Genomic DNA, 17590 nt, shown 5'->3' with positions numbered 1-17590 from the left:
GGGCATCATGTATTTCAGTGTGTATGCTCTAAGAGCCTCGTGGCGCAGTGGTTAAAACTGTACTGCAGCTAAAACTGTGCTCACGAGCTGGGGTTCAAATCCCAGGTAGCCGGCTCAAGGTTGACTCAGCATTCCATCCTTCCGAGGTCGGTAAAATGAGTACCCAGCTTGCTGGGGGGGCAATGTGTAGCCTGTATAATGAAATTGTAAACCGCCCGGAGAGTGCCTGTAGCACTATGGGGCGGTATATAAGTCCAAAAATAAATAACATAAATAAATAAGTATGACATGTCTGGATCCTATCCACTGAGAATTTAATTTAATCACGGACAACATAAGCCAATACATTTCAATGGATAGATTCTATGCATGGCTACGTCTCAGATCTAAGTCACTGAAGTGCCATAGCTACAAGTTGTTGAATGTAATCTTACAATTGTTCCGGGAATATGGAAGACATGTAGAAATTATTCCAGAGTATCCTTAGCTGGCTGGAGCTTGACATCTGGCTGTGGAGGTGGAGGTTGGTAGGTCCCATTCTCCATTCTACCTCCCAGGAGAAAATCCTGCCTGTGTAGCCTTGGGCGAAGAGCATGGTCCCAGAGCACCTCAGGAAAAAGGGAATGGTAAAATACATCTGAGTACTAGATGCCCAGAAAAAAACCTGAGGAAGGTTATTTTAAGTGAGAAACAACTTAGTGGCACATGCTTAGAACTGGATGGATAGCTCAGTGAATTAGGGCATCTGGCTGCAAAGGCATTCAGTTCCCCACTGTGAAGAACAGACAGCCTCTGTAGCCTTGTGCAAGTTGCATGGTCTCACAGTGCCCTGAACTAAAGGGAATGTTACCCTATTTCTAAATACTCTGTACCTAGAAAACCCTGAGAAGAGTTACCATAAGGCAGATTTGATCTGATGGGACATATTTATTATCCTCAGTCTAAAAATGTTATACCCAGATGAAAATGCTTGGTGTGTGAGTTTATGAAGTGGGCAATACAAAGAAGTTGTCTATTTTTTATTTGTCTCTTTCCCTTAATATTTAGTCATCAAAATGTCAAGCTTATTTCCATAATAATAATGAGTGGGAGGTTACATCTGGCAGTCTCAGAATTCTAAATCTGCTGCAGAGAAAAATACTCAAGGACATTTAGGTAGATGGAAAGATAGACAGACAGACAGATGGTACTGTATTATTGTGCACTCGTAATTATACAGGTTAAGCAAAATGTGAACTTTTCTATTCATTGTTTTCATATTTTATTTGATATCCTCTAGGGTTTCTAAGTTATATAAAAAGCCAATTGGCTGCATCTAGGTAGCAGCTGGATTTTGCATTTTCAAATATGAGGAATCAATTCCTGTTTGCATATTCATCCAAGCAAGCCACATGAGCAGTTTGTACATATCGCCTGGAACCATCACAGTGGCCATAGGCAGGTGATGAACTGAGCATGGGGAGGCGCTTTACCCTAATTAGAGGTGGGGGCAGGGCACCCCTTTGTTTAAATCATCAAGTACTGCTAACAGCAACATTTCATATACCTTCATTTGAAAGGCAGGTGACAGAGGAAGTTACCTCATGCTAGGGATGTGAATCTCACAACCTCTCACATGTAGAGAAAAAAATGGTTTCTTTCTGAGAAATCTCATGGACATCTTGTGGGATTTTTCAAATGGTTCATGCTTATTTTCATTTTCTGGAGGAAATACCAATCTGCACCAAATTATTCCAATTTCTGCACAAAATGGTACATTTCCTACACAAGACTTACTGAAAAGGCAATGCTTGGTTAAGGCTATGCAGAATTTGGCAGTTTCTTGTGCAAAGAAAGAGACAAAAATACTCCTTTTCTATGTAGCCTGGTATTGTCTGCCTGCAAAACCTATCTTCAGTTTCAGACTAGAGTCCTTCCCAGCCTACCTGGAGATGAGAGCTGGATCAAGATCCTTGTTATTTTACCAGCCAGCTACAGTACTTCCTGAACACTTTCCAGGTTCTGCCCTGAACCAGCCAGCAGAGATACAGAATGAAAAGGTCTTGGTTTAGTGTTGCAGTACCATCACCTTGAATACTGATCCTATGGGCCACAGAAGGGTTTGGTTCAAGACGGGGGAGAATGGAAAACTTCCATAATGTCACATTAAACAATTTATTCTGGATTCCAGTCTTGCATTTTTAATTATAATGAAGCAAAACATATTTTTTCCATTTATTTATTTCTTAACACTTTTAACTCTTTCCAATCTTAACCACACCAACTTTCCAAGTTCTTGTTTTCACTCCTTCCCTAACTATCCCTCTTAACTCTTTCAGTCTCTCTCTATATATATCTCTCTTCTTCTCTCTAACTCTCTAACTGCCCTAACTGTCTTTTTTCTCCCCTAGTTCTGTTGGTTCCGCCCCTCCTGTCCTGTCATAGGCTTCCACACCAGAGCTCTAACCTGATGGACAGGAGTGACGTGTGAGCTGTCCGTCACAGCTGTTTATACTTGATTGCCTATAACACTTGGCATATAATATTTTGTATCATTTTGGCGATACACAACATTCAATAATGTTGACTGTTTAATAGAATCTGACATCCTGTGGCTGAAATCCTGTTGTTTTGTGAAATAAGTTGCACTACGGTAGGCCCAAAGAATCAGTGGAGATTTAATGAGTCAACTCCTTCATAAATTCCATTTAGGAAGATGGGATTATTCCACTTGCAGCTTCCTACACTATAATAGGCCACAACTTATGGAGGCCCTTTGAATCAATGGAACATATAGAGAAGTAGACTCGCTAAATCCCCACTAATTCAGTGAGCCTATTCTTGTTGTAACTTATTATGCTAAGCAACAGGATTTTAGCCTATGATTTTCAAAAACAGCAATGATGGCAAAAGTCAAAATGATAAGCAGATACAAATATATAACACATGCAAACTTGACAGATGTTAAAAATGTGAATTTTAATTTCACTGGCTAATTCCAGTAACACACAAGAACCAAAAACATGTCAGGAATGTATGGTTAACTCACTGATTATCCAGTTTAAATTTCCTTTCTCCAGTTAATATTATCCTCTGCTATTAATAAGCTAAAGCTTTTAACTGACCATCAACTATGATAATTTACTGATTGACTGGTTGACTGATTGATTGATTTATATGCCACCCCATTAGTGCCATGCACTATTCTGGGTGATTTGTAGAAGTTAAAAACATATAATAATGATGTATCAAATGTACCTTTCAAAAAATAGCAACACTTACAATTTCATTCCTACCATCACCTGTGCCAAATAAAAAGTTGCATCCATTAGACAGGCAACAGACAGACAGAGGTATCTAGAGATAGATCTTGGCATCTTCTTAAAATATTTTGTTATATCTCTGAATATAAATTCTGCATCGTTAAAGCATTTTATGTATTAGACAAATTCCCATCTGTATTAAGTGGCAAAACATCATTAGGCATCACAAGTTTAGGGCACTTGATCAAATCAACCAAGCAGAGTTTATTCCCTTGCAGGTGTAAGTTAGTTATTTCAGTTGGCTATTTGGTTATGTTTATCTAGCTTGCTTGGGTGACATTCAATACAAGCCCAGGAGAATTGTGCTTGCAAAGCATGCAGAATAGGAAAGGATTTCCCATTTGGATTCAAGACGCTGAAATCTGGTGCATTAGAGGGACACGAACTTCAATGCTAATATTTGGCTCAACTCTAATAAAAATCCATAAATCTGCTTATAGTGTTTCAAACTGTGCTCAGGCGGGCTTCCAATAAACATTCATATGCTTTCTTGCAAACTTTATTGGCATGTCAAACGTACACTGAAACAAAGCAAATAAAAAACCCAAAGATCTGGAGAGAACTTTGCACATCTTTGTTGCAATTCAGGGTGCTTCCCATTGGTGGACTGGAAAAGGGATGGGCAAATCTCTGTTATAAACTTACTTGTGCATCAAAATACCATTCCATTTCCATAATACAGATGGTGAAAAACTTTCTGTCTCTATAGGTTCATTAATACACACAGGCACACACCCTATATGGTCATACCACTGCGGGAATTCAGAGTTGTTGTCCAAGAAAGTCATTTTTGAAGCTATGTTGTGATGAGCTACATGTACTCAATGTATAGTAATCTAAATACTCTTTGTCTTTTGCGCCATGTCTAACAGTTTAGAGAAAACTAATTCTGAGCAATTACTCACACCAGCTGCAAAGAAAATCTTTGTGTTATTCAAGTCAATTCCTCATTGCAGTCTGATTCTGCCTTTGCCTCTCTTCCCTCTTTGTTTCCTTTTCATAATTTTTGGCACATGCCACTAGCTCTTCTTTCTCACTCTAGCCAGACAAGGCAGAGGCTTTATTAATGATTTTAACCCAATAAGCGCCAATCATTCTAAGGGTCATTATTTATGCTTATTTGCATATCTTCCTTGGCAGAGAACCCAAACTCTGTACAGTACCTGCTTTCTCTAGGTTGTAAATGTTGCTGATGTTGTTTCACTGATGCCATATCATGATCTGAAGGGCAAGTAAACTTTTGGGACAAGACAGTCAAATCAATTCATAATTCTGAAAAGTGCAACAAATTATAAATCCCTCCCAATTCTTGAATACTTTATGTATTTTGACCACTCACCCCCAAGGGCGGAAAGTGCCCTTTTACCAGTGAAAGTGGGAACACATTTTCTGAATATTCTCCTGCAGGACTGGCTCACCCTCACAATGCAGAAGAGTCTCATTTCAGTCCAAGCTTCACCAACTTGTCCTGGTCTGTATTTCTAAAATGGCCCGTGTGGTAGACACATTTTGCACTCTGGATTCTTCATCTCAGCTGTTTCTTCTTCCTATTGTTAGTCCTCTGGGAGCCAGAAATCCTTGCTGAACTCCAACAAGTAACTTGTAAATATGCTAATAAAGCTATCTTGCTCTTATCCCCTTCTAGATCAGGCCTTTTTCAGTGATGAGTATCTAGAGAAGGGAGAATATTTTTCACCACTGGCTCAGTTCATTTATATTTCTCAAGAGATGGATGGGTTCATATAATGACACACTAATGTTGTGGTGAACTGACTGTGAAATCTCCCAATGCAAGGCTCCTCAATATAGATGAAGGGTATAGTTCACTATAGACTGAAAGGTAGCTGTGGCTTTCACAATCACTTAGCCTTAAAGGTTTTCTTCAGAATGAAAGCTATCAAAAGCACCAGTATTTTGTTCACATTATGGTAAGATTCACATAACATAAATGAGGTTTGTCCATTTTAAAGGATCTCTGACAATAGAAGCTGTAAGTGTATCTCAGCATTATAGATACAGTATAAGAATTATTGCTGAAAAGCAAGCCATCAGTGGTGCAAAAGCAAGGTGGCCAGTTCTTGAAATCAAACTTAATCAAATCAAATCTGGCCCCTCTGTGGGATGTGGGAAAAGCACACTCCCCCCTCCAACCTGGTCTTCGGGGTAGAGACCAGAACAGGATGCAGCAGAATAGAAGACAGCATTTTTTTTGCATCCAGAGATGATGATCAATATGGAAGGATGGCCATTGTTTGTAAAGCCCAAAGATTCATATTCCTTCCCTCTCATCCATGTGGGAACGAATGACACAGCCAAGAGGAGCTATGAGGAAATTAGATCAGATTTTGAAGCTCTGGGAAGGAAACTCCAGGACCATTTTGGACCCAGATAGTTTTTTCATCCATCCTACCAGTACTCAGAAGAGGAACAGAAAGGGAAAGGGAAATACTCTGGGTAAACAACTGGGTATGTTGTTTCCCAACAAGGATTGGGAAAAATGTGTTTGTTCACAAGAGGGCTTTAAACTGAATTGGAAGGGCAGGGAGAAGCATGCTCAGAAGAAAGAGAGATGAAGACTTGTGCAAGTAAGAGGAAGAGAATGAGCAGCTGTAATAGGGTCTTCATAAAAATATAGCAAGGAAAGCAGGCCACAAATCACACAATTTATGTGCCTATATATGAATGCCAGGAATATGGGAAACAAACAAGAAGAATTGGAAATTTTAGTTCAGGAGGGTAAATAAAATAATACAATACAATAATAAGGATAACTGTAACTTGGTGGGACAACTCCCATGACTGGAATGCATGACTTGCAGTCTACTACCAACTGTCAAATCAAATAGTAGATACAGATGAAATCTTTAAAAAACAAATTGCAAGAATTTCAAAGAGAGAGTGTAGTAGCAATAGGAAATTTCAATTTTCCAGATACCTGCTGGAAGGCAAATTCTGCCAGTTTGGCCTTTCCAAGAAATGGCTGGCTTGGGATGCTGATAATTTTCTCCTACAAAAAGTCGAGGAAGAACCTAGAGGATTAGCTATCCTCAAATTGTTTTTATACAATAAAGATGACTTGGTGGAAGAACTAAAACTCTGGGCAAAAGTGACCATATTCTCACTGAGTTTTTTATTTCAAAGGAAACAAAGGCAAAGTGTAATCACACATGTATGCAAGATTTTAGGAAAGTCAATTTTAATATTAATACTTTAATAATCAACTCAGAACAATGATAAGTAAGATCCCATAGCAGGAGATCCTAACAAGAAAAGGAGTTCAAGATGGGTAGGAAATTCTGAAGAATACAGTAACTGCAAACAATTACAGCAAGAAAAAGAAGGTGGAAGATAGCAAAAAAAGAGACCTATATGCTTCACAAAAAAAACCCTCAATAATGATGGGAAAATGATAGCAGATGACAAAGAAAATGCAGAAGTGCTTTTCTCCTACTTTAGCTCAGTCTTTTCCAGAAAAACAGTCTATGGTCCTCCAGGCAAATGCAAAATACAAGTGGGAAGGACAGGATTAGAGCTTGAGATAGATAAACTAATAGCCAAGGAATACCTCATTACTTTGAACAAGTTCAAATCTTCTTGGCCTTATGAGGTGAATCCAAGAATATTGAAGGAACTAGCTGAACAACTCTCAGAACCACTGTCTATTATGTTATTGAAATTTTCGAAGATGGGTGAAGTGCTAGATGATTGGGGGAGGACTAATTTTCCCCTCTCTTCCAAAAAAAGGGGGAAGGAGGAATCTGAGGACTACAGGTTAGTCAGTTGTACATCAATCCCAGGGAAAATTCTAGATCAGATTATAAAGTGGTCACTCTTCAAGCACCTTGAAAACAATGCAGTAATAACTAGATGCCAGCATGGATTTGTGAAGAAAAACCTTTGCCAGATTAATCTTGTTTTTTTTTTTTTTTTTTTTTTGTTAGATAACTTCCCCAGTGGGTGGTAGGATGGCTGTAGATGTAGTATATCTTGGGTTCAACAAACCTTTTGATAAAGTGCCCCATAATAATTTGATAACTGGGTGTGGGCTAGACAGAACAATTGTCAGGTAGATACACAGTTGTTACAGAATCATACTCAGAGAGTGTTTATGAATATCTCATTCTCTCACTGGGAAGTGGTAGCTAGTGATGTACTACAAGATTCAGTCCTGGGCATAATGTTTGTCAATATATTTTACTAATAACTTAATGATTAATTATTAAAGATTAAATTGGCAGATGACAGAAAAATGGATGCAACAGATAATACCATAGAAAACAGAAACAAAATTCAACAAGATCTTAATAAACTTGAGCACTGGACTGAAAATAACATAATGAAATTTAATAGGAATTAGTGCAACTTTCTGCACCTAAGGGAAAAAAGAAACAAACACACAGATTCAAGATGGGGGATACTTCAGTCAGTAACAGTACATGCAAGAAGGATCTTTAAATTGTTGTGGATTACAAGCTGAATGTGAGCCAACAGTGTGACATGGCTCCAAAACATGTTATTTTATGTTGCATTAATAGAAGTATATAGTCCAAGAAGTGAGTCCCTTCTATTCAGAACTGGTTAAGCCTCATTTTGAGTATGGTGTGCAGTTCTGAAAACCTTACTTCAAGAAGAATGTCAACAAACTCAAACAATTCCAGAGGAGGGCAACGAGGATGATCAAGGGACTGTAAAGACTATGAGGAAAGACTGAAAGAACTGGGCATGTTTTGCCTTCAGAAAAGAAGTCTAGGATAGCACTTTTCATATACAGTGGTGCCCCAGATAGCGACGTTAATCCATTCCGGATTAATCGTCGCTATCCGGAAGCATCGCAATGCGGGGGGGGAACCCCATAGAAACGCATTAAACTTCATTTAATGCGTTCCTATGGGGCAAAAACTCGCCGTTATGCGAAGATCCTACATAGCACCGCCATTTTCACTGCCTCAGTAAGCGAGGAAATTGCACGAAAATGGTTGTAGCGGCCATTTTGGGCACCCGGCGGCCATTTTGGAACTGCCGATCAGCTGTTCCGCAAACATCGGGCTATTACATTAGGCTATTACAACATTGCAATGCAATCGCATTAGCGATCCCAAAAAATAGATCACTATGCGGATTCATCGTTAAACGGTGCACTCGTTATGCAAGGCACCACTGTACTTGAAAGATTGTCATACAGAGGAGGGACAGATCTGTCAGTCTTTCTAGAGTGCATGACACATAATAATCGGCTCAAGTTACAAGAAGCCAGATTTTAGTTGAATATGGTGTGGCTGGGGGGGGGGGAATCCTAATAGTTAGAACAGTATGACAATGGAACCAATTACCTCAGGAGCTGGTAAGCACTCTAGCATTAGAGGCATTCAAGAGAAAATTGGACAACCATCTTTCAGATCTGCTTTGATTTGGATTCCTGCATTTATTTATTATTTATTTATTTATTTAATTTATATGCCGCCCACACTACCCAAAGGTCTCTGGGCGGTTTACAGCATTTAAAATACAATAAAGATATGTAGCAATTAAAATACAATTAAAATATATATAAAATTGCCATCGGACCCACATTGAGCAGGGAGCTGGATTCAATGGCCTTACATGCCCTTTCCAACTCAAATATTCTGTGATTCTTTGACACAAAAGCTATTCATTTAGGTTTAGGCAATCTGCCAGATCTTGCTAACTTTACCTTTTGGGACAACAGCTTCAAGAATCTTCCCACAAGCTAGTGCATTCTAGCAGCTGGAGTTCAAAAAAAGTAGTTAGCAAGTTCTTCCTGTGGTTGAAAGGTCACATGTTTACCTCAGCCAGCTTTGAAAAGACCTGTCCAAATGATCACTTCAGGGTCCTACAAAAGCAATTTGTATCTTCTTCATCAGCCTAATAGGTGGGGAGGAAAAGAAAGAGCAGAAGAATGAGTTTGGGCTTTGACCCCACTAGCTTTAGCCCCTCCTACCACTATCATGCAACCCTAAGAGAGTAGCCCTTAAGGAAAACAGTCTTTTTTTTTGGGGGGGGGGGAATTAAGTTAACTTAAAAGCAGTTCATTTTTACAAAAAGGACTATGGAAGGGGAAAACCTCTGCTTCTTTCTGACAATTGGCCTCAGTGCTTAGTAGCTAAGCCATATGGTCTTCCTGGTTGGTTTGCAAAATTACCTTAAGTGAATGTGCTCACATTTAGGGATACAATAAAATTATGTATTTTCACATAGGCATAAATTGTTCTGTGAAGTAGAAATGGGTTTCCTCCAAAGATTAAATAAAGCAGCCATATGTCGTCAGTTCATTGCTTATTGTATCATTACAAAATGGTTGGTCCAATTACACTTCCTTCCAAGACCGAGCAAAATCATTATAAATATTCATCTGATTTTGATAAATTGTAGAAATGTTTCTTGCAAGCTGCCAAATTAATTTTCACATGCAAATGCATTCAAAATAAGCAGTTTTAATTTTCAACTCTTCATCTCCCACTGCAGTAAGAAGAGGGAAAGAAGTAAAAAAGGAGAGATCTTAAAGCTCCTTCTTCATAACATCCTAAATGAACCTGCTTGATGAGTTGATGAGAGGCCTGTATCTTCACTGAGGCAACTCGGCATTTAATGAAATGCATTTGGAACATGCTTCCTTGGGGGCATCTCCAACATTACATCACATTTTGTTAACTGAATATTACAAATGCTTTGAAAATACTGTATAGGCTATTCAGGTGAAAATCTATCTTCATGTTCTTTCTAACAGCCACCTACAACCTGCAGCAAGCAATATCTACAGGCAGATCATGGATGAAAATCCAGACTTGTTTTGTATGATTGGTCTAGACCTTCCCTAGTGCAGTGGTGGTTGGAGTTCCAGGAGAGATCTTGTGATCTGGTGGTGCAGGAGGGAGGGGATCTGCCTTCTTGTTTAGTTTCAGCTGTTGCCTACTATTTCTGTAAGATTTTTTTATTTCTTCTTTTGCAAGTTCAGATAACTGACCCTCTCTTTAACCTGTCAATGCCAAATGTATAAAAAGGATCTATTACAGTGTTGTATCACCTTTGTGGAGTTCCTTGACCTGTCCAGTATTTGTTCCAGAATTGCTCAGACATCCCTTTGCACAATTTGCACATTTGCCTGAAGATTTCACACATCTACTCTAATAATGGTGGGCAGGCCATGAACTGCTAGATAGTTCAGTGGTTTAACCAGAGGTTGGGGGTTTGACTCCCCACTGTGCTTCCTTGACAATATCTGGAATCATAGATTCACTGGGTCTGTTCCAGCTCTTCACTTCTAAGATTAAGATGACAATAGTCAAATTCTTATTCAGTCATGAGTTGCACTGGACAACTACAAGCTAGTTACTAACACTTAGAGCCCGACTACACCTTGGAATTTGTTCTATTTTTATTTATTTATTTATTTATTTATTTATTTATTTATTTATTTATTTATTTATTTATTTATTTGTTTGTTTATTTATTTATTTATTTATTTGTTTGTTTGTTTGTTTATTTATTTATTTATTTATTTATTGTATTTATACCCCGCCTATTTAGTCATTTCAACCACTCTAGGCGGCTTACAACATAAAGCATAACAAGTTCAAGAAAAATTTATAACAAATTAATTAATTAAATGATTCTGCAAGATGGGAAAAATACAAAATAAATCAAATAAAGAGGGGGAAAAAAGGAAAGAGGACAGGAATTAACTGGAAGGGAAGGCCTGCCTATACATCCATGTTTTTAGTTGGTTCTTAAAAGTACCCAGCGAGGGTGCAGCGCAAATCTCCGGAGGTAGGTTATTCCAGAGGCCAGGAGCCACCGCCAAGAAGGCCCGGTTTCTATTTCTTTCCTTCCGGGCCTCCCTCGGCATCAGGCTCCTCAGCCTCACCTCCTGGCTCGCGCAGGTGACACGGGTAGAACTAGTTGGGAGTAAGCGTTCCGCCAAGTATTGAGGTCCTAAACCGTTTAGGGCTTTATATGTAAGCATTAACACTTTGAAGTCAATGCGGAAACGGATGGGCAGCCAATGCAGCATGGCCAGAGTAGGAGAGATATGTTGGTATTTTCTCACTCCAGCAAGGAGTCTGTCCGCCGCATTCTGCACCACTTGAAGTTTCCGCATCAGCCTCAAAGGAAGCCCCACGTAGAGCGCATTATAGTAGTCTAATGTAGAAATTACGAGCACATGTACTAAGGTAGTGAGTGCCCCCATGTCTAGGTAAGGTCGCAGCCGGGCAATCCGCCAAAGGTGCAAAAAGGTGGTGCGGACTACCGACGCCACCTGCGTTTACATGGTGAGCATCGGGTCCAGGTGTATCCCCAGGCTGCGGACCCCACTCTTCGCGGCCAGGGCCACCCCCCGCAAACATGAGGGAGTTTCCGAAGCCACCATCCACAGGGCCATCCACCCTCAGAACTTCCGTCTTGTCCGGGTTCAGCCTCAGCCCATTCTCCTGCATCCATTGCTGTACGGCCCCCAGGCAGCGCTGGAGGGACAGGACGGCATCACCTGCAGTTGGTGAAAAGGAAATATAGAGCTGGGTGTCATCAGCTTATTGATGACACGATGCTCCATACCCCCTGATGACCCCACCCAGCAGTCTCATATAGATGTTAAACAGCATTGGGGAGATGATCGACCCCTGTGGAACCCCACAATTGAGACTCCACGGGGCCGAAATACTCTCCCCAAGCTGCACTCTCTGGGGGTGGTCCTCCAAGAAGGAATGGAACCAGGCCAGAGCCAAGCCACTGATACCCAACTCAGAGAGCCTCCCCAGGAGGATACCGTGGTTGACAGTATCGAAGGCCGCCGAGATGTCGAGGAGGACCAACAAAGAAATTTTACCGCTGCCAGCCTCCCTCAACAAGTCATCGTACAGGGCGACCAATGCCGTCTCTGTTCTGTGGCATGGCCTGAAGCCCTACTGAAAAGGATCCAGGGCATCTGTTTCATCCAGATGTGCCTGAAGCTGGTCAGCCACCACCCTCTCAACCACTTTGCTCATGAAAGAAATATTGGCGACAGGCCTATAATTGCCAATTTCGTCCACCGCCAAACTAGGTTTCTTTCTTATGGGCCTAATGAGTGTCTCTTTGAGGGCAGAGGGAAACCTGCCCTCAAGGAAAGACCCATTTATTATTGCAGTGGCCTATTCTGTTGTTATCAGCCTGGCTGCTTTGATTAGCCAGGCCGGGCAAGGGTCCAAGGAGGAGGTGGTGGCTTGACAGCGGTCAAGCACTCTGGCCACAGAATCAGGCGTGACAGGCTGAAAGGAGTCAAGGGTTACCGGGCAAGGCGGAGCGCTGGACATCTCTGCTCGACTTACTGTGTTCAAAAAAGGAGAGAGGTCCTGTCGGATGGCCTCCACTTTAGATTTTTAAAAGGCTGCAAACTGATCAGGTGAAAAACTAGGGGGAGGCCTATCATCCAGACCAGTTCCGGATAGGTCATGCACTATACGGAATAATTCTGCCTGCTGTTTGGACGCTTCGCTTATCTGGTTAGCGAAGTAAGTTTGACAAGCAGCCTTTACCTTAGACAGGTAAAGGTTAGTTGCGACCCTGACAGCTATCCTATTATAATCCATCGGGTTCTTCCTCCACCTACGCTCTAGTCTTCTCCTATGTCACTTCAGCGCTCAAAGCTCCTGGTTAAACCAGGGCGCTGGACAAGTTCTACGATGGAGAGGGCGTTTAGGTGCGATTGTGTCTATAGCCCTGGTTGCGAAGGTGGACCAGCTATCAACCAGAGCATCAACAGGAGCGCTAGCCAGGTCCACTGTGACCCCTCTCATGACGTCCTGGAATCCAGCCGGATCCAGTAGCCTTTCAGGGCAGACCATAGAAATAGGTCCCTGCTCCCTGCGAGGGGGGAGAGCCACCGTGAGGTTACATTTTATTAGGTGGTGATCTGACCATGACAAGGGGACTGACATGAGGTCCATCACCACTAGATCATACTTGCTCCAACTGGAGGAAAAGACCAGGTCCAGTGTGTGACCACCCACGTGGGTGGGGCTGTTGACATGTTGGGACATGTTCAAGGAAGCCATGGTTTCCAAGAACTCAAGAGCTGACCCAGATGGCTCTGCCCCCACGTGCACATTGAAATCACCCAAAACCAAAAGCCTTGGGGATCCCAATAGTGCTGCGGAGACAAAGTCAGTGAACTCCGGAAGGGAAGTGGCTGGATCGCAGGGAGCGCGGTAACCCAGCAAAATCCCAATACCTTCCCTGGCCCCAATCGACACATGGAATGCCTCTAGACCCAGTTTTACCACCGAGGAGCGCCTAGTAACCTCCAAGCTGGATTTATAAACAATGGCTACTCCTCCCCCCGCCCCTCCAGTCTACCCTGGTGCTGGACAGCATAACCAGGCAGATAGCCAAGAGCCAGGGGAGGACCCCCCTCCCCGCTGATCCACATCTCGGTTATGCATGCCAGGTCTGCATTCTCCTCCAGGATAAGATCATGAATCACCTGAAGCTTGTTGGCTATAGACCTGGCATTCAACAGTACCAGAGTTAGAGTGGAGGGCAGGCTGGGCTGGCTACCTCGATACTGAGGGTTGGTTACAGTCTCAGAACAACAGACAGCCTTCAAACATCTGTTTGTTATTCTTCTGACACGAGTAGGGATTGCGCCAACAACATATATCCCTCTACCTGTGATCACCGGGATGTTAAAAGGCCCCTCGCTGGGCAAACAGGTCTTCCATTCCATATCAATAAAAAAGAAAAGAAAGAAAAGAACAGAACCCTAAATAATACCACAACTTAAAGAAAAGTGCAGAACAAATACAAATACAAAAATAAATACAATATTATACGGTATTATAATTAAAATCTCAATACAAGAGCCCCACATATAAAATTAAATAAAGAAACACCGAGACGTTACCCCCTACATATAGTATTTGTTCTATTTGTAAAATGGGTGAATTTGAAGTACTTTTCCCTGCCTACATGATGCAAAGGCTGAATCAAGTCCATCCATCCCTTTTTTCCATGCAAACCAGTTTTTTCCCTCTCCTGCCTTAGAACTCTTTTTTTTCCTTTTTTCATTTTTTTCTAGAAGGATCTAAAATGTCTTATCTATAAGACCAGAGCCTGATGTGCTCTGGTCCATGGGGTCACAAAGAGTCAGACACAACTAAGTGAGTAAACAACAATCTATAGAAGAAGAAGAGGAGTGGAAAAAGTGCCAGCCAGGAGAAAAGAGAGGGAGTGAGAGACAGGCAGTGAAAGAGAGCAAGGGTGAGGGACTAAAAGTAGGGGAGAGTGTGTATGCATTCTCTCTCTCTCTCTCACACACACACACAGAGAGAGAGAGAGAGAGAGAGAGAGAGAGAGAGAGAGAGAGAGAGAGATTGCGACTACTTGCCTTTTTCTGCAAAGCCTCCACTTCTTTTTTAACAACTCCCTTGCTTATTCATTTGTTTTTAAATTGCTTTAGGAACTCTCACCAGCAAGATAAGATACAGAAATAACTGGAATGAAGTAAAGCCTTCTTAAGGCAGTTCCTTTGAACCATGCCACCTACAGACACTTCAAATGGAACTGCTAGTAGCAGGCTTTTCTCCTGCTCTGGTTTTGTACCCCAGTGCAACTTCACAGCAAGAGAAGGCAAGCTGATTTGCATTTCCCTGGCTGTGTAGTCACAGCCTTAGTCTAATCAACATTACTTGGGATATTGTGGGATGCAGTTGTATTATTACCTGCTCAGAATTTAACAACCGGATAAAGATGTGAGAAGGAATGGGGGAGAGAGAGCTTTGAAGTCTGGCTTGTTCACTTGTTTGCCCAACTTGGAGATAGAGTAACTTTATACTATGAACATGACCTTTGTCTTTCTCCCTCCTCCCCCAATGACTTGTACTGTCCTTATCTCTGCTCTTGAACTGGATCTGATAGCAGATCCCTTTCACTGTCCTTTTGATAAAGAACTTTCCGAAAATGAAGCCAGCACCTACCCATTGCTCCTAGATTTTCTTATAGTTCCTCCTTTCTCTCTGCCCAGATACATTACAGAGTTTAAATTGGAGTAATTGGTTATTCTTCATATTGCTTTGGATTGTACTGGTATTATTTCGTTACTCCTTTATTAAAATATTCTTATATGCTTTTTATGTCTTCCCAATGTGGTAGACAGTACAAAATCACACCCCATGATCCAAGGTTAACTGGCATAAAGACTTTTTTCCCGTTGACAGCAATGGAGGTGGAACAGCTTTTTTAAAAAATGCAGGGAGGAAGTGTCAAATGCTCATTATATCCCTAGCAGCTTTCCAGAGAGATAATTTTAGGAGAAGTGAGTATTTTGAAAGACAATACTTGCAGTTCTGTGCACACATTCCTTTTGTGCCATTGTCACCCCTGGTTTGTGATACATTGTAAAAGTTGTCAATCAAAACCTGTTTGCTAAAAGAGAACATGAGATGAATGCAACACAATTCACAATCTGTTCTTCCAGCTGTCTTCAACTCACTCAGACAAAGATTCAAGTTCCCGTTAACAGAGAGGGTCATACTAAGGAACACAGGGAGTCATTTTAAATTCTCTTTAGGCATCTTTCCCCAGAAATTGGAGATGTTCTGAAAGGATTTGTCTACATGGTGACCAAATTTGTGCTCATTTAAATAATCCTTGAACAATGACAGCAAACTTTTTCAGAACAGTGCCTTAATAATCTTCGCACAGTAACTGTAATAGGATTGAACAATAATGCACACCCTCCAGAGCAACCTATGGAAAGCTTCTGAAAGGCAGTCTCCACATGAAGTTGGTCTGAAGGCTTGGTTTTCCAAATGCCACCAATACCTAGCTGATAATTGCATTCCAATTTGAAAAGTGGAGTGGGATGTAGGAGGTGAATGAATAATGAGAACACAAAGAAGCTGATCTTCTCATGAGAGCTTCTTTTACTTGTTATTGTCATCCTACAAGAGACACTCTGTATCTCTGTGTAAAATACATTTTATTTTCTGTCAGAAAAGCGTGGTAGCAGGGGTGAAGCCGTTGGTATGCTCAGATCTGAATTAAAATATCTGCAGGCCTCTTCTGTTCATAAATATGTTGCTGATAAGCAGTACAGACATTTGGATAAAAGGAAAGAAGCAGATATATCTGCTTGCTGCATGCATGCTCCATAGGGAGAACAAAGTGGAAGGGCTCAGAGCTAATGAGCTCTTGAAAAAGCAAGGTGGCTCATGGCTGTTCTAACACCAAAGGCAACATGTCCGTGGAACAACTTCCAAAGGGATGGTTGTGTGTTTCAGTAATTCTGTACCTAGAGCAAACAGGCTGATCTCTAGGACAAAGGATACATGCAGTAATATTTTCCATCTCAGGATCACTCTCCCAAATATTACCACTCCCTAGTAAATCCACATCTAAGAAGAGCTTTTATGTTAGCCCGTTTTAACATTTTTCCTTCGGCCACCCATGCCGGTCGAGTTCTCAATATCCCTCGTGAAAAAAGACTTTGGTTCTTTTTTTTTGCTTAGAAACACCTGACACCCTGGTTCATATACTGTTTCAATGCCCTGCTCATTCCCACCTCCAAAATTTTTTTCTTGAACCTTGGATCTCTTATTTTTCCAATTCTTCTGTGTCAATTCTTTCTATTTTCATGAACGATGAATGTAATGCCCTGACCGCTGCTATTGCAGGTTTCTTATCTGCAATTTTGAAATTGTCCCCTGCTTCTCGCTCCTAATTTGTGAAATCTGTGTAATTTTACTTTTCCTATTTTGCTTGTGTTGTTGTAACTTGTAAATGCCATTAAAGGTTTCAGAACACACACACACAGTAATGTCAGAAATGGCAGTGTCTTAAAAATATATCAAGAAAAGGAGGGCATGCTAGGAGTCCACTTGGTCACATGAATGTTAAATCAACAGTAAGAGAAGCAAGGAGGAGCCCCACCCCTTGCATTTACCTTGCTATCACCCTGTGGATAGCCATGAAGTTTGGACCTCAAAGAAAAGAGGCTGAAAAGTGGGGGCAGGATAACAGCAGAAAGCAGATGGACATGCTGAGGGAGGAGAGGACACTGAGCTCCCTAGCCCAGGAACTCCCACAATTTGGAGGCAACACTGCATGTGTATCAGAGACAACAGACAGTTCGGTTCATCCAACTCTTATTTGGATTCTTGTACTCCAGCCTAGTAGTTAGGGCAGAACTTCACTTTAGGATCTCAGGCTCTGTCTATGTGCCTCCCTTCCCCTCCCTCCCTCCCTCTTTCTTTTCTTTTTCTTTATATTGCAATGTTCATGATAGCTGTCTCCTG

The 17590-nt window shown here is 41.3% G+C and overlaps 1 long non-coding RNA gene across 1 annotated transcript in view; it reads right to left on the bottom strand.

The window, feature by feature from the left end:
* Positions 1-297: 297 nt before the first annotated feature.
* LOC140706724 (uncharacterized) overlaps positions 298-17590 on the bottom strand; it is a 46263-nt gene continuing 28970 nt past the window's right edge. Inside the window, exon 2 of the long non-coding RNA XR_013544575.1 lies at positions 298-608. This is a non-coding gene — a long non-coding RNA (uncharacterized LOC140706724). The remainder of the gene's footprint in view (positions 609-17590) is intronic.

The sequence above is a fragment of the Pogona vitticeps genome, chromosome 4 (genome assembly GCF_051106095.1).
Source record: "Pogona vitticeps strain Pit_001003342236 chromosome 4, PviZW2.1, whole genome shotgun sequence".
Lineage (NCBI taxonomy): Eukaryota > Metazoa > Chordata > Lepidosauria > Squamata > Agamidae > Pogona > Pogona vitticeps.
The sequence above is the reverse complement of the archived record's forward strand: the minus strand, read 5'-3'. Positions and strand labels throughout refer to the sequence as shown.